The sequence below is a fragment of the Meles meles genome, chromosome 6 (genome assembly GCF_922984935.1).
Source record: "Meles meles chromosome 6, mMelMel3.1 paternal haplotype, whole genome shotgun sequence".
Lineage (NCBI taxonomy): Eukaryota > Metazoa > Chordata > Mammalia > Carnivora > Mustelidae > Meles > Meles meles.
Window position 1 is genome coordinate 147,733,208 of NC_060071.1, and position 23,441 is coordinate 147,756,648.

Genomic DNA, 23,441 nt, shown 5'->3' on the forward strand with positions numbered 1-23,441 from the left:
CCGCCTCTCAGCCGGGCACGTGTGCACGTGGCGTATCGGTGCACACGGGTTACAGCCCCCGACGTTCGTCCCAGTCCAGCTCGTGTCTCCGCTGGAAAGTGGCATGAGACACCCTCGGAGGTAGACTTCCACTCTTTGCAGAAAATCTCTTCTCCTCGTGTTTTCCACACCCACCAAGTCAGACGCAAAAGTGAGAGAGAGAGAACCCGCCACAAGGGCCGCGGCGCACGCGTGCTGGAATGGCTGGGTGTGAACTGTGCGTCAGGTAACAGTCTCACTTGAGTGCTGTCTGAACGGGGTTAATGCAATGAAATATTTTCCAGCTAGAGCTCACGGAGTATACACGGACCTCACTTATGCTCACTCTCTCGCCGTCTTCTTGGTGTTTTGGGTGCTGCTTAAAAACGATTTAATGAAACAAAAACGAAGACCTTCCAGAGCTGGATATCACGAAACGCGGAGGGCTGTGGCCGAGGCTGACACTTAGTCTTTAGCTAATTCAATTGTGCCTAATTATCTTGTTGCTTTGCCATCCAGCTTTCTCCCAACCGAGACCGGCTTCGGGAACGCTCCTCCTAATTGCAGAGCAGCGCGAGGCAGAATCTTAAAGATAATGTGAGTAATTCTCAGCACTCTGATTCCTGGGCCATGTCCCTGAATGCCTCCGGCGCGTGCAAGAGCGAACTCCAGAATCGGGCCTCCCTGCCCCCTGGGGTTGGTGAGAACTCTGCCGCTGCCTTTCCCGGCCCCGTGCATCGCCACAAACAGCCGACGGACACCCTCTGTCCACTTAGCAGATGACGGCCTGTTGCAGAGGGACTGCTCTGATCAGTGGGCAGAGACTCGAACCATCCTGCGGCGGAGCAGCTCTGAAACCGCCACGGAAGAGAAAACGCACTGCCACACGCACCAGCCTCGAGCAACTTCTAGCTTCGGGGGTGCGATTCGGTGGCCTGATTTCTCTCGTCGTTGGTCCAGGTTTTTATAGATTTCCCTCTGTGCCTATGCTGTTTTGCGTAATCAGAAAAAAATTTTTTCCCAAACACTCTAAAGCTCCTCTCAATGTCAAAATTATACCCTGAAGTCAAGGGTGCAATGAAAAGTGGGACTTCTTTGGTTTACCTTCGCTGTAATTTGGTTTAGGGAAATGCGGTTTGCAGCCGTAGCAAAGAAAACTGTCTTCAGAGCTCGAGCCGTCTTTGGTGAAATGTTATGTTCCACCAAATACCAAATATTTGTTTCCATGAAGTGTTTTCTAGCAGCTGGGAGAGTCAGCCAGCCGAGCTCTGCACTCAAACACGCCCAAGCCAAGAGTGAATTCACAGGACCTCCCCTTCCAGGTTCTAGGAATGATCTGGTCCTTCAGCGACTTCAGAGACCGGTGGAAACTGCCCAGTAAACAAATGAAGGGAAGCGTGGGGGCTTTTTTCCCCCTCAAGACACGAGGGTGTGTCTACATCTCATGACATAGAATGGCATAATACAAGAGCTCTCTACCTCCAGGACGGGTGCGTACAGCACTAGGCAAAGGGAAGGGGAGAAAAAGTCGCCTAGCCCCAGAGATTTCAAAGCTGAGCCGGGATATTTGGTTCTAAAATGGATGTGTCCCCCGCTCTGATGCAACTAGACCCAGACTTTTCTGTCACTGCATAGAAGAGTGGCTCCACATAGACAGGAGTTAGGGAAAATTGGAGAAATCAGCATTTTTGCACACCCGGGGCTTAACAACGCAAGCCCACTGTGGCTGACACGCTGGGGGGACGGGGCGGCTCCCACGCCAGATGGCCCACCTGTGGAATCCGCTCTGCCGTCGCACCAAGTACTGTGTGACGCCGAGCAAACACCACCCTCTCTGTGCCGGTCTCCGCTTCCTCATCTGTAACACAGAGGCTGTTCTTGGTTGCAAAGCAAGACATCCAGGTCAGGCACTGGGAGCCATGGCTGGTCTGCAGAAAACAGTCCTTTACAATCAAGTGCCTGCACGACCTTGCATGAAGTCCTGCTGTCAATCACTCTTCAGTATGATCTTGGTGCTGTTGTTGACCTTGAATTGGCCAGTAGTAAGACGCGTGAGACTGGAATCCCTTCAGTGGGGCTCGAGGCCCCTGGCCCCGGGACCTGCCACAGTAACATGGACAGCGTTTAGGGAGGTCTTTCCCGCCCCTCGACGACCCTCCCATGAAATAGGGTGATGATTTCCGTGTCACCATGAAGCCAAAGGAAACACAGGGGTGTGAAGTAGTTTGCCTACACGGCCAGAGTAACAGAGCCAAGACCCAAGGCTCACATGTCTGGAGCTCACCTGTCCTGACCACAGACTGGACACCGCGGTGCTGCGAGAGCGTAGAGTCCTCCAGAACCCAGCGATTTCGTCACTGCAAGAGAACCGTCTCAGAGCTCTGGGTCTAGGAGACACCCGTGGGAAGAACAGCAATTTGCACACACAACATAGCCACATGCCCTGCCAATGTTCCTCCTGTGACGGCCACATGGGGAAAGTCAAGAGGCAGACCGTGGGTGCCCTGGCTGGAGCGGGAGGAGCCCAGCTCTGGGGCTCACCCTCCAGGCACGCGGGACAGTAGCCTTGGCGACAGCAGCTCGGGGCCATCTTCTCCTTCTGGGGGTGACCCATTGAGGCCGGGAGAGAGCAGAGGCTGAGATCTCCAGGAACGCCCCTGCCGTGGATCATGGTGGGGACGGAGACCCATGGGGGGGGCTCAGGAGAACCCCCAGGGATGCCCCAAATCAGAAAGCAGGAAGGAGAGCGCTCCCTTCTCTGCGCTCTTTCCAACACATTGTATTTCAACCATCCAACGTTTCAGCCAATCTGCAGAAAGTACATTCCTTCCACAGGGGGTGAAAGCTGGCTCCCTTCGTTAGCAGAAGGCCCTTCTCTGCACCTCCCCGCTGGCTCCCACAGCTTCCCTTCCCTTCACCCTATATCTGGAATTTACATAATCACAGGCAAATAGAAAGAGAAAAGCACGCTCTTTCATAATGGCATACTCCTCAGACACATTAGCTGCTGATTATAGAGATTCGTCAAAACCACGACTCTGTTGATGGCGAGGTGGGACCGATTTCTTTCTTTTTCACAAGGAGAAGAGCTGTGGTTTCGATGACAGAGTCCCATCGGAATGGCCCTCGGAGGGGGACAATGTTGCCGAGAGGCCTGTTAATTGTCAGTTTCTCGGCAGTGTCAGGAGACCCGGCCCTTCAGCTCCTGCCTGTCTGGTCGAACTCTGTGCCCTGAAGTTGGCGGAATTTTTACCCCAGACCAACCTCTTCCCTGTCAAAGAACCTCCGACCTAAAAGATCCATGATCTGAGACACGCGTGTGCGCGTGCCATGAAGGATACACGCCTCTCCGGGAAAAATACTGGAGCGCACTGGTTTTGAACAGAAGAGATGCTCATTCTGTCCCAAGGGCTTTAGAGGGGCCCCCAGCTGGGGAAGGAGCCGGGCTCACCTGCTCAGGGTGGTTATGAGCACCGGCTAGACCTCAGGGCTCCGAGGCATCAAGTCCAGAGCCATCAGAGCCGAGGGGCCCTGGCTCCTCCCTCAGAGGCACCTGCAAAAGCCTCTCCCCCTCCCCCTGGAAGCAGCAGCCACCCTCCTCCCTGCGTGAATTCTGTGGTTCCCGACAGGACGGGGAGTGCCGCGGCCACCTAGGGGACACGTGGCCGTGTCTGGAGACAGTATGGGTTGTCAAGACTGGAACAGGTGGGGAGAGGGGTTGTTGACGCCTGGCATCTGACAGACGAGGCCAGAGATGCTGCTGGGAGTCCTACAGTACACAGGAAAGCCCCTACAACCCGGAATTCTCCCCAGATGTCCACAGTGTTGCAGCTGCGCAAACCTGGTCTAGTGGATCTGAAATCACGTGAGATTTTCAACACGTAATACGGGGAGCGGACAGGCTCTCTTCGAGTCCTCCACCCCGACCCCAAACGCCCCATAGGAGTTAAGTGCCCCTAAAGATGTGTTTCCTTCGTTCCTTGTAACGCTCCAGACCCATGATGTCATTTCAGGTAGAATGAAAGAAGGACAAGGCCCAAACTGTATAACTCATTATACCTCTATGTCCGAATTTAGCAAGAATTTCCAAACAAAAAGATCCATCCCTCAAAATGTACGCACACAAACCGTTAGGGCTGCAGATAACATCCCCAAAGGGCTTTTGATGTGATTTCTTCACAGCCTATATCCCCGCTGTTAGGTCGGGAGAAACCTGACAGAGTACTTCCCTGCCTCCTTCTAGGTCCTTCCTTAGGACCTAGACGACCAGCAATCACTGAAATACCAGTAACTGCTCCAGGAGACGATAGCCCATGAGGCCACTTCATGTCTGTAACAGCACAGTAGAGCAGATCCGTTTTCTTTCTTCTAACATGTTGTAGTTAAAAAAAACAGAAAAACAAAAACTTAATTCTGTGCCCCAATCCTTAAAGAATTAAAGAATTTCATTCAAGCATCTCTTACAACAGGATGTTGGCAAAGTTTTCTGCGAAGGGTCAGATAGTAAATATTTTGGGCCTCGCAGGTCACGTGACCCCTGTCGCAACTACTGGGCTCTGCCTTGGAAGCTCAGAGCTGCCAGGGATGCGGCCATGAATGGGCTGGGCTCTGTGCCAATAAAACTTTATTTACAAGAACAGGCTGTAGGAGGGACTTGGTCCCCGGACCATCGTTTGCCGACTCTAGTCTTACAACATAGATTTCCTGAAAACAAGGCATTTAGGCAAAAAGAGTAGGGGAAAGTTCAGGAAAAGCCAGCGCGGGACACCAGCGATCATGCTGATGGTCTTACAAGAGCAGCTGCGAGCAACGGGCTGCCCATGCAAGGGGCCCAAGAGGCCTGCGGGGACTGAGGTACACACAGGGATGTGGAGGAAGGGGAGGGTTGTGACCCGCTGGTGAACCGTCCGGTGCTGCGGCGCTGTCCGCGGAATGCTCTGTTCAAACTCGGGACCTGCCCTTCCCTCACCAGCGGAGGAGGTCCCTGGCCGTACCGGGGCTTAGAGGCCTGGGGGACACCCGGGACATGGCCGTGGGCAGTCACCCACCCAGCGGGCAGCTCAGGTCGGAGAGGTGCGCGCAGGAACCACTAGCAGAGGGAGGAAGGGAAGCATCAGGAAGCCGCGAAGGACAGAAACACTCTGTGCGACACTTAGAGGTGCCGCGCCACACTGGGGGCAGGCTGACCGCTCTGTCGCCGGGGAGGGGAGGAGCGGGGACCGCAGAGGTCATGCGGGGCTGTGGGCCAGGACCCCTGGGCCCAGCCTCCCCCAGGAGCTCTTGCCCTTCTCCCTCTCCTGGGCTCCAGGCTGAGTCACGGTAACATACACAGAACAGCCGTTTTACTGTCACTACCCATTTCAGGAACTGTCCCAGCAACACCCAGACTTCAATGGTTGAACGTCTTCCCGGGGGTATTAGCTCCCGTGACCACAGAGCACTGTCAGGTAAAAAGAGGGACACGGGTGAGGTGTCAGCAGCATCCATGGTGACCACAGTGGCCTCAGCCACACAGGGGGGTGAGGGCCGGGTTGAGGTTCACCGTTCACAGGGCCTGCCTTGTCCACAGGACTCTGAGCTCCTGGACGGCAGAGCCCACCGCCCATTCGTCTCCTAACTCCCAGTGTCTGGCACTTGGAAATGTCCAGAAAACAGGGTGAGTTCGTGCACACGTGGGTCTGTGGGAATGAGACACGGGCTAGGTCTTTCAGGGGAGAGAGGCCAGAGGGGGCTTGGGAAAGGAGGGGGAGGCAGGGCAGGGTGGGGTGGGGTGCGGCTGCCGCCAGGCCTGCCTCCCATCTGAGTCTCCCCTCGGTCCCCTGCGGGCTGTCTGCCAGCAGCCTCCCCGTCGGGCCTGAGCTGGTCTCTGGGAAACCAGGCCTCCCCTAGCAACAGCGGCTCGGAGCGCGCCTTCCCAATCGCCAGCAACAAAGCGCCAACTGCCTACCGCTCCCAGGGAGTGTTGAAAGGAGAGCGGGTTTATCTCAAGGCCAGGCCACGAGGGGATCTGGGTTTTCCAAACTGGAGTCGGGACGCGTCAAACGGCCTGCCCGGCAAGGCGGGGAGCCGCTCGGGCCTGCGGCGTCGAGAAGAGCCCCTGGTCTGCAACGGCCCTAGTCCGTGAGATCCTGCTGCTCGCTGTTCCCATTCAGCTGGGTCAACATGTGCCTGTAAACTCCTCCCAAAAGGGAGATCATAACAGCATCCGCAGCCCCAGAAATGACAAACAACTCAAGTATGGAAAGGCGGCTGCCAAGCGCTCAACAGTGCTCATGTTGCAGCAGAGAAAAAAATCAGATAAGAAAAATAAACGGGCTTGTGTGCATATTTCCTCAAATATGTATCCCATTTCGTTGTTCCTTCCAGCCTTTGGTGTAACGAATATATCCATTCGTCAGGGGTCATGGAACGACAGTCAGACAAGGCTGCCTTGGGCTAGGGAACCGCGCTGTCCGGTCCCCTCCCTTCTCTAGAGCGCACAGTGCGCGGAAGCTCCGGAACACGGAGCCCCTGACATGCATCTTCCCACCGGCCAGTTGCTGAACAGCCGGCGCCAATCCACTTGTCTATGTCGTGATCTCTCCTGCGTCTCACTGAGAGGCCAATCCGCTTCCAAAATGCTTTGTCATCCTCAGGTGGGGGATCCCGGGATGACCCCCACCCAGCAGGCGGTCTGCTGCAGGGACAGCTGGCCCCATCACCTGCCCTCTCTTTGTTGACCTGCTAAAGAGAGCAGAATCGGAAGATGGGATCGGCTAGGGGAGCCACGAGCCAGGATCCGTGGAATGGCTGATGCGCCGGGAACTCATGGGAGGCTCAAGAAGCCACACTTTGCTCAACAACACGGAGCTGGCCAGGGCACCAGGGCCTCCGCCAACCTCCAGAGGCCACTCTTGGCATGGCCATAAAAGCCACAGCCATAAACATGGACAAGGCAAGAAAAGAATATGGTGAGAAACTGGCTTGCCTTTGCTTCTCAGACTCCTCAGAAGTTTCTAGAAGGTCATTTTCCTCACCCCTTGAAATGAAAGGCCAGATTCCTCTAGCATTCAGTCAGGAACCATGACTGAGCTTCTACTCAGGGCCAGGCCTGGTGCCTGAAACCCGGTCCCTGTCTCCGAGGTGCTCAGCCTCCAGCGACTAACACTGGCTCCAGAATGAGGTTCCAGAGTGGCCTGCCCATGCCCACCCGGTACTCGAGGGGCCCCTTGAGGGTCCCAGGACCCGAGGGAGAGGACCTGAGTCCATCTAAGAAACAACACCAAGAACAGAGCCTTCCCAAAGAAAGAGCCAACTGCTCTCCATTGTGTCCTTCCTTTCCCTGCTATGTGTCCATCCCGCGAGAGTAGAGCCATGACGCTCACATAGGGACAGGCTGTGACAGGCACCCCACAGACCCGTCAGGAGTGACAAATGAGGTCCCTGACTCTGAGGACAGCAGCAGCACCCATTCTGCTCAAAGAGAGGCTGATTTCTGGGCTCTGAGTCCTGCTCCTGACACGTGTGCCAACAGCCTTCTGGCCTGGAGCCTCCACAGAGCCGCAGAGACAGAGAGGCCCTGGCCCACTCGGGCCCCCAGAGGACGGATCTTCTGCTCAGTGGCAGAACGAACATTTCCATGGAGTGGCAACTTTAGAAATTCCGCAGGAGGCAGGATGTGGAGCTGCGAGAGCCCGGTGACTCAATGGCGGGGTCAGAATGACTCTGGGTGGAGTTTCTCTTCCTGCCTCTCCACCTCTGTTCATGAAGTGGATGGGCTCCTCCGTCCTCTCGTTAGAAACTTTGATTTCTGGCCTCCTTTACTGCCAATGTTTTCGTAAGTCTTTAAAAGGGAATGCCGTCTTCCTTCAGACCTGCTTCCATTTAAATCCACTTAACCGTCCGTCTGGGGCCCTGTGCTCCCTGTGGGGCTGGCGCGCTGGTCAGAAAGTTGAGGGGGGCCGGGGTGGCCTGGGGAGACTGCCCCTTTCCTGTTTGGGCGGACAGTCTGTGAGCATTTGTGTCTGTAGGTCTGTTTCTTCTTTGTTCAGTTGGCTGAATGCTTATCCACTTGGTTGCGTGTGCAAGAGATGCTTTCCACAATCTGCACAAAACGATTTGGCCTTAGTAAGGACAGGCGCGAGGGCAGGTGGCGGTTTGCTGGTAGAACGGAGATAAAGGTCACCATTTATGGGGCACATGCCCAGAACCCCACACGTCTGCACGCTTCATTCAGTCCTCCAGGCTCTGCCAGGTACGCAGACAGTCCACGTAACAAGCAGGCAGAGGACGAGGGTCCAAACTCAGGCCTGAAGCTCCCCCCCCTCCCCCGCCCCGGTCCTCCCATAGTTCCAGGCTGCCCCCAGGGAAAGCATCACACAACAATCGCTCTTCACACCCTCACGACTCCCCACACAGCCACGCCACTAGGCTTCCTTTGATGTTAGGACATGCCTCCTTCCTCCAAAATTCATCTTTTTTTCACAAGTCAATCCAAATTAATTGTGTAAGCCACCCGGGCCGCTGGATGAAGACATCCCGCGATGTCACTAAAACCGAGGGTAGAAAGGCCAGTCCTACCAAAGTGACGGATCCCCCTCTTGGGGACAGGTTTACCTGGGAAGCGGGCAGCCCTCTTCATGCTCACAGCCCTATCCCCGAGGGCAGGGCCCAGTGGGAGGGCCTGGGCTTCAAAGCCTGCCCACCGATTGGGCCCCTGGCCCAACTGATCCACCGTGGAGGATGGGACCGGGCAGGTAACAGGCGGGCACAGGTGCTCACCGAGCCCCTGCCCCGTTCTGTGAGTTGCAGACAAATAAGTCGCAGCTTATTTGGTAAATAAGTATTTCTTCAAACTCCCCCGGAGCCAGGTGCACCGAGGAAGAGCAGAAGATGGGCCAGTGTCCGCCCTGAAGCCACCGCCCCCGGCTACATCACCAGCTGCACGAGGTACTGCCCTTCACTCTGATGAGCAAAGTGTTTTTAAAAGCCGTCAACGGGCTCACGGGCCACGGTTAAACTGTGTGACACCCAGCCCCCACAGGCCGTTACTTTTCACAGTCAATGAGAAAGAGCCAGACTTTCGGGCAGATCGGTATTCCGGTCCAGCCTCCGTGTTCTCAGAGCATCCGAGTCCTCCAAGGTCAAGCCCGGGACGGCTGCCGGGTCTGACTGCTTCGGGCTCACGGGTTGGGGTGTCCTGCAGGTGTCCGAGGGACCACCTCTGAGGGTCATCCTAGGGCTTCGTCAAAACCCTGTTTGAGGACACCGGAATGTTAGCGCTCACCGACTCCACTGACCAGCAATGACCTCGAGCTGGCTGGAATCAGCCGAATTCCAATCCACTTGGTGTCAGCATCCGTCTTCCAAGCACTGTGTGTGCATGTGTGTGCCGGTCCATGGGCGGGGAACTCGGTACTTGCTTGAGGCCCTGAAGACTCCGGGAAGTCCTACTTTAGACACAGGAAGCGATTTCATTTCCCCGGCTCTTGGACACAGATCTCTAATGAACTCACTGAATGAAAAGCTACACAAATATATTTTTCTGTGTTTTTTTTTTTATTACCTATTGCATTGGCTAATTATTTCTCCATGCGATGAATGGGTGTTTGTTTCGTGACTTCTCAGAGGCACAGAAGGGGAAATGCTCCACAACTATGACATGACGTCATTTCTAAATGAGTAAGCGATTGAAACTCCAGAATAAATTGTGGCTTGCTAGGTATTTATGGTCACTCCTAACAATGCAGGGCTGTGTGATATCAAGAGACCTGCACCCTTGACCCCAGGTGTCCCCAGGTGTCCCCAGGGTCCCGGGGCGGAGATCCATGAGTCCATTCTCGGGGAGCAGTGGGAAAGGGCAGAAACCAAGCCCACCCCACCCTCCCCAGTATCACACAGCAGACGACTTGTAGCCATAATGTCGCCCAGCAGCCTTTAAGGATTTGATTCCGTGCCTGAAGAATAAATTGTGGACTCTCCTTCAATTGTTGCCCAAGGACGTGGCTAAATACAAGTTAGAGCCAAGTGTAACCTTTTTAAGGAAGGCTGACTTGAGACACAGAAGCCAGGACTCTTCTCCAAGTGGAAATGGAGATTTATTATTTAAGAAATTGCCTTAATGTTGCTATTGAGGCTTTATAAAGTCTCATGGGGTGGTGGGGAAACTACGGCCACAGATTCTGCACCAATTATTCTGTTTATCCTGGGTAAATTACCCATCCATGAGTCACGTCTGTCTACATGGCCTGCCCAGCGTCAAGAGAAGCATCACAAATAATCAGGACCAGGAAGAAGCTGTGGGTGTGCTCACGATGCCAGCGGGCCAGGGGGATCTCCGTGGGAACCTCAAAGGGAAATTCACCTCTTCTTACAATCAGCTCCTTTCCGTTATTTCTCAGACGAAGACTGTGATTTTGTCCAAATGTCGTAGAGTCTGACCAGCAACATCAGCTCGAAGCAGAAGGAACTGAGTAGCTGGTCTTCTCAGCAGACTGTGAGAATAAGGGAACAGTGGAGTTTGGTAGAAAGTATTATTTTCAAGGTGGCGGCGGGGTGGGGGGGGCAGGGCGGGAGACAGCAATAGACCATTGGACCTGCAAATGTCCTTGCAGAATCAGATTCAATGACAGTACCTTCTAGTGGTTATCCACGTTTCATTATAGAAAAGGAAAGGAAATGTTTGATTCAAATAGCAGTCCCAGAACCAAACTCCAACTTTTGGTTGCTTGGGGTCATAACCGTATTTGAACCGTATTTGAAGAGATGCTGGGGAGCTCCTTGACGCCCTTACAAAGTGCTGTCCCTTTCTTCTGTCAGCCTACAGGAGAAGGAAGAGTCCACTGGGAACAACCAAACTTTTCCAGAAACTTCCGGACATATACACACACAACTGGACAAATAAATCGAGACTTATGGCATCCCCCTGCTCCTGAGCCTGCTACAGGGACCCAGGGACAAAAAGGGCGTCAGCCTGTACAGATCTTTCTCTAATTTAGTGATACACCTACTATGGCTGGGTGCTTTTTCTGGGGGGGGGGGGGGGAGGGTGTGTTACATTTAAGACATTAAAAAATATCTTTGAAAAAAATCAGATCCAAAAGCCATAGAACTTCATTTTCCATAGAGATTTACGTTTTCTTAAGAACGTGGCATTGATTCATTTTCTGTTGGTCCTGGGTTGAATAATGTTCCCCCGACACACACACACACACACACACACACACACACTCCAAATCCACGCCCATCCATCGGGAACCTCAGAACAGGACCTGATTGGAAGTAGGGTTTCTGCAGATGTGATTATTTACAATGAGGTCCTGTTGGACTTGACTGGGTCCTTGTAAGTGGAGAAGTGAGTAGGGAGAGCTCAGGTCTCCTGAGTAGCTCTTGGGCCCCTCACACTACTATCACACTCACAGGGCTCCTGACACGGAGTGTGCAGGGTTTTCCCACACCAGGCAACTCTGTGAGGCACCAGCGAGGTGTGCCACAATTCAGTTGGGCCACTAACTGGACAGAGCGCGGACACCGCAGGTGAAGGGCTCGGTCCCGCATAAGTGTCCCCGCACTCCGGATGCCAGGCGAAAGGACTGGTTCTCCAGGTTACCCGTCACTTCAGGTTGACTTGGCTACAAGTCAGAGGCTGCTTGGACCCTCTCCTTGGATTTGACTCAGCTATGCCAGTTCTCAGAACTCGGGGAAACTGTTACGCTTACCACCTGATGACACAGTGAAGCCTGGGATAAAGGACACAGGGGAACATCCAGGGGCAAGTAAGGCAAGGTCTGGGAGGGTCCTGAGGGCGGGCACCTCCGTCCCCATGGAGCTGAGGTGTGTCATCTTCCCGCTGTGTGTGCGTGTTTGTGCCCACGTGAGGCGGCCTCCATGAAGATCCCAACAATATGGGTTTTGGAGAGCTTCCAGGCTGGGGAACCAGCCCCCATGCAGGAGCCCCCCAAGCCTCACCTCGTTAGAACAAAACACACTTCTATCACTCAGGAAATTCCAAGGGTTCTAGGAGCCCTAGGTCAGGGGAGAGTCAAAGACCAAGTACAAGAACAGAAGATGCTCCTAGGGCTCTTATCACTTGGGAAATCTCAACGGTTTTAGAAGGTCTGTGCCAGGAACCAGGGCCAGAGACCAATGGACATATTTTCTCTTCTTTCTCAAGGAGACACGGAAACACAGACACACAGAGGGGAAAGGGCCGTGTGACTGTGGAGGGAAGGAGGCAGAGGTTGGAGGGACGTGTCTACAAACGAAGGGACAACAAGGATCGCTGCCACCACCAGAAGCTGGTAAGAGGCAGGGAGGGGTTCTTCCTGGGAGCCCCAGAGGGAGCATGGCCTACCAACACTTCAACTTCAGACTTCTGGCCTCTGGAACCAAAAGGGAATAAGTTCTTCCTGTTTCAAGCCACCCGATTTGTGGTCATTTGTTACGGCAGGCCTGGGAAATTAATGCACTGTTGAAACATGTTTTTGAGTGATGTGATCTGGACAAAGAATGAAATCGGATGGTATGACCAAAACTCCTGCATCTTCCGTGGTGGGGGGCAGCATCCTCACTTGCTTATGAGAATACCCTGCAATCCGCGGCAAATCCCCCCGCCCAAATGGTCCCCCGGCCCAATTAAATCAGAAACTCTGCACCAACGCACCAGCCTCTGTAATGGGCTTCAGGGTCTGTCAACTCTTGGGTTGGTTTCTGGCTTTGCTACTCCGAATGGTGCCCTTGGCCAAGTCATGTAATTTACCTGATATTTACTTGTTCAAATTCAAAATGGGACCGTGAATATTAATCTTGCCTTCCAAAGATTGTGTTTTTGTATTTCTGAGAGAGAAAAGGGAGGGGGAGGAACAGAGGGATGGGGACAAGCAGAGTCCACGCTGGGCAGAGAACCTGGCGCAGGACTCGATCTCACGACCCCGAGATCACGATCTGAGCTGAAATCGACAGTCGGATGATTAACCAACGGAGCTGCCCAGGCGCCCCAGATCAATCTTTTTAGGTGTGTAAAACATCTTAAAAGACCAGGCTAAATATCTGAAAAATGTCGCTTCCTTCTCATTCTCCTGATGTTGTTGAGGCGATTTAGCAGGAAGGGGAGAAGGCCAGGCTCCGGAACCAGACGGCAGGCAATCAAAATCCTGACTCCACCACTTCCTAGCCGTAAAACTCCGGGCACTGCTCTGCGCTCAGTTTCCTTATCTATAAAATGGGGCCTCAGAGAGTCATTATGAAGTTTAAGTGGGATCATAAAATGATTTGATCCCACTAAAGCACTTAAAATGGAATCTGGCACTGTAAGCATTCAGTAAATGCTAGCTCGTATTACAGACATAATCGGATAACACTCTGCACGCCGCCCCCTTGATAATACGGAATTCCCCGCGGCGAAGTTTCGCATCGCTGCCCTTCCCAATCAGAAAGAAGCAAAGCGAGACCCATGAGAGAGCCGGATTAGCCGGGGACTCCGGAGCCTTGAGCTCTGGGCTCAGCCCAGCTATCACAGAGCTTTACTCACTTTCCCTGTCACCCGTTCCAGGGCCCAATTTGTAAAAGGAAGGGTTTAATAAACTGATTGCTGTGAAACTTCTAGCATCAAAAAGAAAAAAAAATTGTGATCGTCGGAATATTATGAAGTGAGAGATGGAATTTTGGGTCTGTTTGGCACACAATCCCAAAGCTTTTATGGCTTTTTGAGGTTGGGAGTCGCAAAAATCTGGTATTAATAAGGGAAGAATCACATTCTGTTTTATTATAGTTTAAAGGACAGTCTTGGGACATTTTTTCAAGGCTTTTCAGGCCACAGGCACTCGAGACCACCATGTGACTGCTGACAGCACTGGGGAGAAGACATCACTGGACGGAAACTGTAGACTGAAGAAGAACCAGTCCCATGTGGGAATGTCCATCCATACCGTCTCTCTAATGGGCAACTAGGTGACGTGTATAATCTAAAAAAGACAAAGTAGTTACAGTTCGAAAAATCTGTCCTGAGGAAATACAACCAAAGTTTGCTTTTCTCGCACTTTTGGCATCAGCAACTGGACAGTCCGGTCAGTTCATTCAAAAGTCAGTTAAATGGAGAAATCATAAATAATGGCAAAAACACACTGTAAAGGTTTTGTTATAAGTTGTACACTGTGGATTCATTCATCAGCCTTACGAGGAAGGGCAAGGCCTTTCTCAGAGTTTTGATCCCTGATAAGAACCCTGTGATACCTTTCTGGCACAAAGCACACCCACATAATTCACAGTCTTCGTTGTGAATTAGTTGTGAGGTGGGGCACAAACAGAAAGATGGTTGGCTACCAGTATGAAAACAGGTGCTTTCTATAGTTTACATATTTTCCCTCGAATTGACGATGGGCCCTTGCCCATAACCTTATTTGGTAGCAGATTCATGACTTCGCTTCCCAGGGTCCTCCCCAAAGCACTCAAGTTCATTTTCATAGTTTTTGTAGAAGCAGCCACGTCCTTCCTTTCCCTGCTTCTATTTCATAGGTTAGTCTTCTAATCAACTAAATCACAGCAACGACTGGCATCAAGGGGTTTGGGAATCAACGTTATGAGCTCTTGGGAAGCACCCATCCCAAACAGGGAAAAGGTGAATGTTTCCTGTGCGGTCAGCTCTGCAGAACACGTGGAAAACTCTAACCAATCCAGCCAATCAATTAAGAAGAGAGAAGCGGTGAAAAGCTTTCCTCTATAATCAGTCATGTCATCAAACATTTACGCGCAAAGATGCTTTTTGGAATAGTAACTGATAGAGGCAAAAAATAGGGAAACAAAATACGTCTATGACGTGTATTTGCACATATGACGAATATTTGCACATATATATACATATATATGTCATATATAAATATATATAGTTATATACTATATATGACTGTATGTGGATATTAAAAGCCATATTTTGAAGATGATTTTATGATCTGTAAGATTCCTATAACATTATAATATCTATTCATTCAATATTTACTCAGCAGTAGAACATTTTGTAAGTCTTTAAACAAAATTTGTACTTAGTATCTTTCTTATAAAATTAAAAGCGGGCCAGGGATTAGACAAATTGAACTGATGTCATCTTGAATCCTCATTTACTGTGACCTTGACTTATTTGGAGCGAAGGCTCTGTCCTTAGGAAAAACACATACATATGTCATGTAGGTTGTCTAAAACTAAAATGCATTTGCCTTCAGTAGATGTGGGAAGGAGGACTTTTTCCTCTGAGTGCGGCCAAGTAAACTTTCCCTAGACCCCACTTTCCCACAGATAACAACTACCAACTCTGAATAAGAATATAAAACAAGACTTTTGTTTACTGGAGGATGAACAGAAGGTAGGCCTACTCTAAAGGAAGTCAACATTCAGAAGAAAAAAAAATGGCACAAGATGGCATCCCCATTTTTACAGTTTTCAGCCTGAGGGCAACTCAAACTTGTCACCACAGAAGTGACTAAATCCCTGAAAGAAAACCAACCAATTTTCTGGCCCGAAGAACAAAAGGGCAGACTTCTGCTCTGTCGCCTTGAGGGCAAACCAGGGTCACTGGAGAGTGAGGGGTAATTCTGAGAGAGGGAGAACCAGAGATGAGGCATTCCAAATTCTCTAGGTGACACCTGAACCGTGTATGTGACAGGCAGGTTCAGAGCAGCTAAGCAAAGGATGAAGGGCTCAACTAAGCTTTTAGCTATTCCAAGAGAAAGAGTTGGCAGTTTCAATCCAATCAAGTTAATAGGCTGCCTTTTCAAAAAAAAAAAAAAAAAATCAACCTTCTTCAGAGAAATATAACAGAATCCAGATGGCATTCACAATGTCCATGATTATTCCAAAATTATGCAACACAGAAGAAAAAAAAATGTGACCTATCCTCAAGAGAGAAAACAATAATACACAGAGACCAATTCTAAAATGATCTAAATGTCAAAATTATAAGACAAGGATTTAAAAACAAGGACATAAATATGTTCTCTGTGCACAAAAAGAGAGGAAATGCCAGCAGACAAATAGAAACTATAAAAAATAATAAATGGAAATTTCTAAAGCATCAAAATACAACATATGAAATAAAATGTTCATTGTATATTTTTAACACTGCAACGGACGTGAGAGAGGAACGTCAGTGAGCTTGGAGACATGCCAACAGAAATCATCCAATTTGAGAAATATAAAGAAAAACACTAGAAAAAGTTAATCGAGTCCCAGGAATCTGTGGGACCGTACTAACGAGTCTATCATAATTGGTGAAATGAAGACGACAAAAGAGTGGTGTAAAAAATGTTTGAAAAAATGGTCAAAAACATCCCACACTTGATAAAAGAGACACATTTACAGATGAGGACGTCAGAGACCCTCAGGCAGAAATACTACAAAGAAAACCACGCTCAGGCACCCGTAGGCAATAGTTCCAAATCAAAGATAGAAAAAATTATGAAAACTAGCAGAGAAAAGTTAAATATCACCTCCGGAAGAACAACAATTCAAGTGACCTCCAGTTAACCACGACAGGCCAGAATACAATATAATGACACCTTTGAAATCCTAAATTAAAAAAACAAATTAAAAACTGCTCAATCAGAATTCTATACCCAGTGACTATGTCCTTTAAGAATCCAGACAAAATGAAAACGATCTCAGATCAAAGATTGTTGAGAATTGCTGACAACAGACCTGCACTAAGAAATATTAGATGAAGTTCTTCATTCTGAAGGGAAATGGTGCTACGGCTACACGGAAATTCAGATATTCTGGGGAAAATGGTAACTATGTGAAATATCGAGATAACTATAAAAAACTATTTTCTCTATGTGTTTAAAAATACTTAAAATGATCTCACTGAAAAATTATAGCATTGTCTGGACGGATTTAGAATGTGGATGTACCACGTATAACAACTATAACATAAGAGGAAGGGAGGTGTAAATGAACTTATGCAACTGGGAGGTTTTTACCTTTTACAGGAGCTACAATATTGACACTAAGGAGACCATGACAAGTGAAGGATGCATAGTGTAATGCTTAGAGAAACCACTAAAAAAAAAATGCAAAGATGGACAAAAAATATGTGGGATGAATAGAAAACATAATAAAAATGGTAAACATTAATCCAACTATACAAGAAAATACATTAAGTGTTCACTGACTAGGGGGCCTGGGTGGCTCAGTCAGTTGGACAACTGACTTCTGATTTCAGCTTAGGTCATGATCTCATGGGTAATGGGATTGAGCCCCACATCAGACTCTGAACTCAACAGTGAGTCAGCCTAGGATTCTCCCTCTCCCTCTGCTCCTACCCCCCCCCCAAAAAATAAATAAATCTTTAAAAACAATTTTAAATGGTCACTGACTAAAGATCTTATTTTAAAAAGTCTATTCTACAGATGCTGGCAAGGATGCAGAAAAGGGGAACCCTCCTACACCGTTGGTGGGAATGCAAGCTGGTGCAGCCACTCTGGAAAACAGCAGGGAGATTCCTCAAAAAGTTGAAAACAGAGCTATCCTACGACCCAGCAATCGCACTACTGGGTATTTACCCTAAAGATACAAATGTAGTGATCCGAAGGGGCACGTGCACCCGAATGTTTATAGCAGCAATGTCCACAATAGCCAAATTATGGAAAGAACCTAGATGTCCATCCACAGATGAATGGATAAAGAAGATGTGGTATATATACACAATGGAACCCTATGCAGCCATCAAAAAACCAAAATCAATGCAATGACATGGATGTAACTAGAGAGTACTAGGCTGAGTGAAATAAGTCCGTCAGAGAAAGACAATTATCATATGATCTCCCTGATATGAGGAAGTTGAGAAGCAACATGAGAGGTTTGGGGGGTAGAAAAAGAAAAATGAAACAAGACGGGATCGGGAGGGAGACAGACCATAAGAGACTCTTAATCTCACAAAACAAACTGAGGGTTGCCAGGGGGAGGGAGGTAGGGAGAGGGTGGTGGGGTTATGGACATTGGGAAGGGTATGTGCTATGGTGAGTGCTATGAAGTGTGTAAGCCCGACGATTCACAGACCTGTACCCCTGGGGCTAATAATACATTATATGTTAATTTAAAAAAATTTTTTTAAATCCAAAAAAAGTCTATTCTATCTGATATTATTATAGTCCTGCCAGCCTTTTGCTTACCGTTTTCATGATACATATTTTTACACTCATTTATTTTCAACAGATCTGTATCTTTATATCTTAAAGTGCCCCCTCTTATGAAAGACATGTAGTTGAGTATCATTTTCTTTGTTCTTGCTTTAGTTTTAAATTCATCTTATGAATCAGAGCAAATAGACTTCAAGAGTGGCACATGAACAGATAGAAAAGGAACATTTCGCAGACAATGATGAAACTTTGACCATAGCAACACAACAACCATGAAGTGTTTGCGTCTAACAGCAGGTCCTCGAGTGCAAATACTGACAGAATTAAAAAGAAATATACAATCCCAACATCGCAGCTGGAGATTTTAACACCCCTCACTCAACTATTAACAAAGCAATGAGGGGTGCCTGGGTGGCTCAGTGGGTTAAAGCCTCTGCTTTCGTCTCAGGTCATGATGCCAGGGTCTGGGATTGAGCCCCGCATCGGGCTCTCTGCTCCGCGGAGAGGCTGCTTCCTCCTCTCTCTCTGCCTGCCTCTCTGCCTACTTGTGATCTCTGTCAAATACATAAATAAAATCTAAAAAAAAAAAACAAAAACACAAAGCAATGAAACAAACAAACGGAAATGGTGAAGATTCAGACGATCTAACGATTCTACCACCCACGGTGACCCACCTGATATTTGTAAAAGGCCACACCCGAAACCTAGGGAATATACTTTCTTTTTTTTTTTTTTAAAGACTTCATTTATTTATTTGACAGACAGAGATCACAAGTAGGCAGAGAGGCAGGCAGAGAGAGAGGAGGAAGCAGGCTCCCCGCCAGGCAGAGAGCCCGATGTGGGGCTCGATCCCAGGACCCTGGGACCATGACCTGAGCTGAAGGCAGAGGCTTTAACCCACTGAGCCACCCAGGCGCCCCTATACTTTCTTTTCAAATGCACAGGATACATTCATCAAAACATAAAACAAGTCACACTAAAATCGAACAGACTATGATCTCTGACCACAACAGAATTAGAAATAAAAAACAATAAAATATCTAGAAAATCCTAAATATTTGAAAGTTAAATAATAACATTGCTAAGTAATGCCATGAGCCAAGCAATAAAGCACAAAGGAAATTATAAAATGATGATAGAAATACACATTAGAATTTGTGGAAGTGATCTAGGGCAGTGCTTAGCAATCAAGCTTAAAATACTTACATTTGAAAAGAAGAGAGATCGAAAACCAATGATCCAAAGTTCCAACTTAAGACACTAGGAAAAGAAGCAAAGAAAACCAAAAGTAAGTACACAGAGGGAAACAGAAAACATGAGAGCAGAAATCAATGCAAACAAAACAAAAAGCAAACAAAAAAAAAAATCATGTAACGCAAAGCTGTTCTTGGATAAATATGATGGATATGTAGATATTCTGATCAAGAAAATAAAGAGAGGAGGAACAAATTAACAGTATAAAGAATGACACAGGGACATTACTACACATCCTACAGATATTAGAGACTATTCCACCACTAACAAATATGACAATGTAGATGAAATGGACAAGTGCTTTATAACAGAGTGTCTCGACTGTCATTCAATTACAAAAGAAATTCGTTTCTTTATCAAACACATACCCACAAGGAAAACTGCAGACCCAGATAGCTTCTTCACTAGTCACAACATCTGAAGAAAAAATAGCACCAACCACATACACGCTTTTTCTAAAAATAGAGAAGGAGGGGCGCCTGGGTGGTTCAGTAGCTTGTGTCTGCCTTCCACTCAGGCCATGATCCCAGAGTTCTGCTCCTCCCCCTACTTCTGTCCTCCCCCTTCTCGTATGCTCTCTCTCTCTCTCTCCCTCTCCTTCTCTCTCAAATAAATAAATAAAATCTTTTAAAAATAAAAAAATTAAAATAGAGGAGGAGGAAACACTCCCCAGCTAATTTTATGAAGCTACCGAAACCTTAAAATCAAAGCCTGACAGAGACAATACAAAACAGAAATATGGACAATATCCCTCATCAGCACAGATGCAAGAATCCTTCACAAAATATTAGTAAACAGAATACAGGAAAATATAAAAAGAATACATCGTGACCAAGCAGCAGTCATCCTGGAAATTAAAGGTTTTATCAACATTGAAACATCAGTCAATGTAACTTGTAACGTTAACAGACTAAAGGAGATAAACCATATGAGTATTTCAGCAAATGCGTAAGAGGCAGTTGACAAAACTCAAAACGAGCTCGTGATAAAAACTAGAAATAAGATCATATATACACCAATATCATATTTAATGATGAAAGAGTAAAATTTGTCCCACTAAGGCTGGGAACAAGGCAAGAATGTCTGTTCTCCCCATTCTGACTCAGCAACTCACTGAAGGTTCTAGCCAGTACAATGAGCCAATAAAAATAAATAAAGAATGAAATAAATAAATATCATCCAGATTGGAAAGGAAGAAGTAAAACTCTATTTTCAGACGACATGATTGTTTACACAGAAAATCCAAAAGCATCAACAAAACTGCTACTCGAACTCAGAGTGAATTTAGTAATGTTGAAGGATAAAAGGTAAATATACAAAAGTTAACTGCAGCTAACAATTGGAAAAAGTCTTAAAAATAATTCCATGTATAATACCATCAAAAAAACATAAAATACTTCAGGGTTAATTTATTTTTTTATTTAAATCCAAAATAATTAACATAGAGTGTATTATTAGTCTCAGGGTCGAATTTAGTGATTCATCAGTTGCATATGACACTCAGTGTTCATTAGATCAAGTGCCTTCCTTAATGCTGTTCACCCAAGTACCCCATCCTCCCACCCACTTCCCTCCAGCAACCCTTAGTTTGTTCCTTGCAGTTAGAAATCCCTTATGGTTTGCCTCTCTCTCTGTTTTCATCTTATTTTATTTTTCTTTCCCTTCCCCATTCGTCTGTTTTGCTTCTTAAATTCCACATATGGTATTTGTCTTTCTCTGATTGACTTATTTCACTTAGAATAATGCCCCCTACTTCCATCCACTTCATTGCAAACGGCAAGATTTCGTTCTTTTTGATGGCTGCGTAATACTCCATCACCTATATCTATCTATCAATCTACCACATCTTCTCTATCCATCTGTTGAAGGTGGACATCTGGGCTCTTTCAGGGTAAATGTAACGAGCTATGTGCAAGACTGGTACACCGAAAACATTTTGAGAGAAATTAAAGAAGGTATACATAAATGGGAAAATATAGCATGATAATAGAACAAAAGACTAACCATTGCTGAAATGCCAGTTCTGCCCAAACTGATCCCTAGATTCAGCATGATCCCAATTATAATGCTAATGGCTTTTTTCTATAGAAACTGGCAGGTTTATTCTAAAATGTATATGGATATTTAAAAGGCCAATAACTGCACTGCACATTGTGGCGGCCGCTAGCCATATGCACCTACTTAAATTTCTATCTAGACTGATTAAAATTAAATACAATAAAAAATTCTGTTCTAACCACATTTCAAGGGCTAAATACTCACATATGGCTAGTGGTTATCTCCATAAACAGTGCAGGTATAAAATATTGTTATCACTGCAGAAAGTTCTATTGGTGATCAGTGGCCTTGAATATACAAAACAACCTTGAAAAAAAAATAACAAAACTGGAGGGCTTAAACGACCTGATTTCAAAACTCACTAAAAAGCTATAGTAATCCAAAAACTGTGGTATTGGCATAGAAAAACAGAAGAATATCTTCATGACTTAAGGACAGATAAAGGTTCAACAAGTCACATAAAGCAATAACCATAGAAGTAAAATCAGAGTTAATGAAATCAAATGTTTGTTTATCAAACGACATCAAAAAAAATGTTCATCATCATTAGCCATGGGAGATTCAAATCAAAACAACATTGAGATACTACCTGACACCAGTTAGAATGGCCAAAATTAACAAGACAGTAGACAACATGTGTTGGAGAGGATGTGGAGAAAGGGGAACCCTCTTACACTGTTGGTGGGAATGCAAGTTGGAGCAGCCACTTTGGAAAACAGTGTGGAGATTCCTTCAGAAATTAGAAATAGAGCTTCCTTATGACCCTGTAATTGCACTACTGGGTATTTGCCTCAAAGATACAGATGTAGTGAAAAGAAGGGCCATCTGTACCCCAATGTTCAAAGCAGCAATGGCCACAGTCACCAAACTGTGGAAAAAACCAAGATGCCCTTCAACGGACGAATGGATAAGAAAGATGTGGTCCATATACACTATAGATTATGATGCCTCCACCAGAAAGGATGAATACCCAACTTTTGTATCAACATGGACGGAACTGGAAGAGATTATGCTGCGTGAAATAAGTCAAGCAGAGAGAGTCAGTTATCATATGGTTTCATGTATTTGTGGAGCATAAGGAATAACACCGAGGACATTGGGAGATGGAGAGGAGGAGGGAGTTGGGGGAAATCAGAGGGGGAGATGAACCATGAGAGACTGTGGACTCTGAGAAACAAACTGAGGGTTTTGGAGGGGAGAGGGGTGGGAGGTTGGGGGAGCCTAGTGGTGGGTATTGTGGAGGGCACGTATTGCGTGGAGCACTGGGTGTGGTGTGTAAACAATGAATGCTGGAACACTGAAAAGAAATAAAATAAAATGTAAAATAAAATGGAAAAAAAAACATCATAAGGAAAATTATTAGGCAAGAAAATACTTGTAAAACAAACATCTGAAATAGGACTGGTATACAGGTTATATAAAGAACCCCTCCAATTCAACAATTATAATAAAAGCAAAACAACACCTCTCCTCAAAAAGGGAGCAGGAGGCAAAGGTTTTAAAAAGAGATTTTCAAAAAAAAGATACGCAAAAGTCCAATAAGCACAAGAAAAAGTACTCAATATCATTAAAAATCAGGAAAATCTAAGTTAAAATCACAATGACATACTACTACGTATCCATTAAAACAGCTGAAATTTTAAAAGATGAAAACACCAAATGTTGACGAGAAGGCAATGCAACTAGAACTCTCGTATATTATTGGGGAGAATCTATAATAATACAGCCACTTTGGAAACAAACCTGTAAGTTTTCTATAAATTAGTCATACACATATCCTACAACTTACCAATCCCAGAATGGGTGTTTACCTAAGGAAATAAAAATATATATATTTGGGCGCCTGGGTGGCTCAGTGGGTTAAGCCTCTGCCTTCGGCTCAGGTCAAGATCTCAGGGTCCTGGGATCGAGCCCTGCATCGGGCTCTGCTCAGCGGGGAGCCTGCTTCCCCCTCTCTCTGCCTGCCTCTCTGCCTACTTGTGATCTCTGTCTGTCAAATAAATAAATAAA

At 47.2% G+C, this 23,441-nt stretch overlaps 1 long non-coding RNA gene across 1 annotated transcript in view; it reads right to left on the reverse strand.

Moving 5' to 3' along the window:
- Window positions 1–13,733: 13,733 nt before the first annotated feature.
- LOC123944783 overlaps window positions 13,734–23,441 on the reverse strand; it is a 49,941-nt gene continuing 40,233 nt past the window's right edge. The window contains exons 3-4 of the long non-coding RNA XR_006818846.1: window positions 19,326–19,379; window positions 13,734–13,958 (exon numbers count right to left, since the gene is read on the reverse strand). This is a non-coding gene — a long non-coding RNA (uncharacterized LOC123944783). The remainder of the gene's footprint in view (window positions 13,959–19,325; window positions 19,380–23,441) is intronic.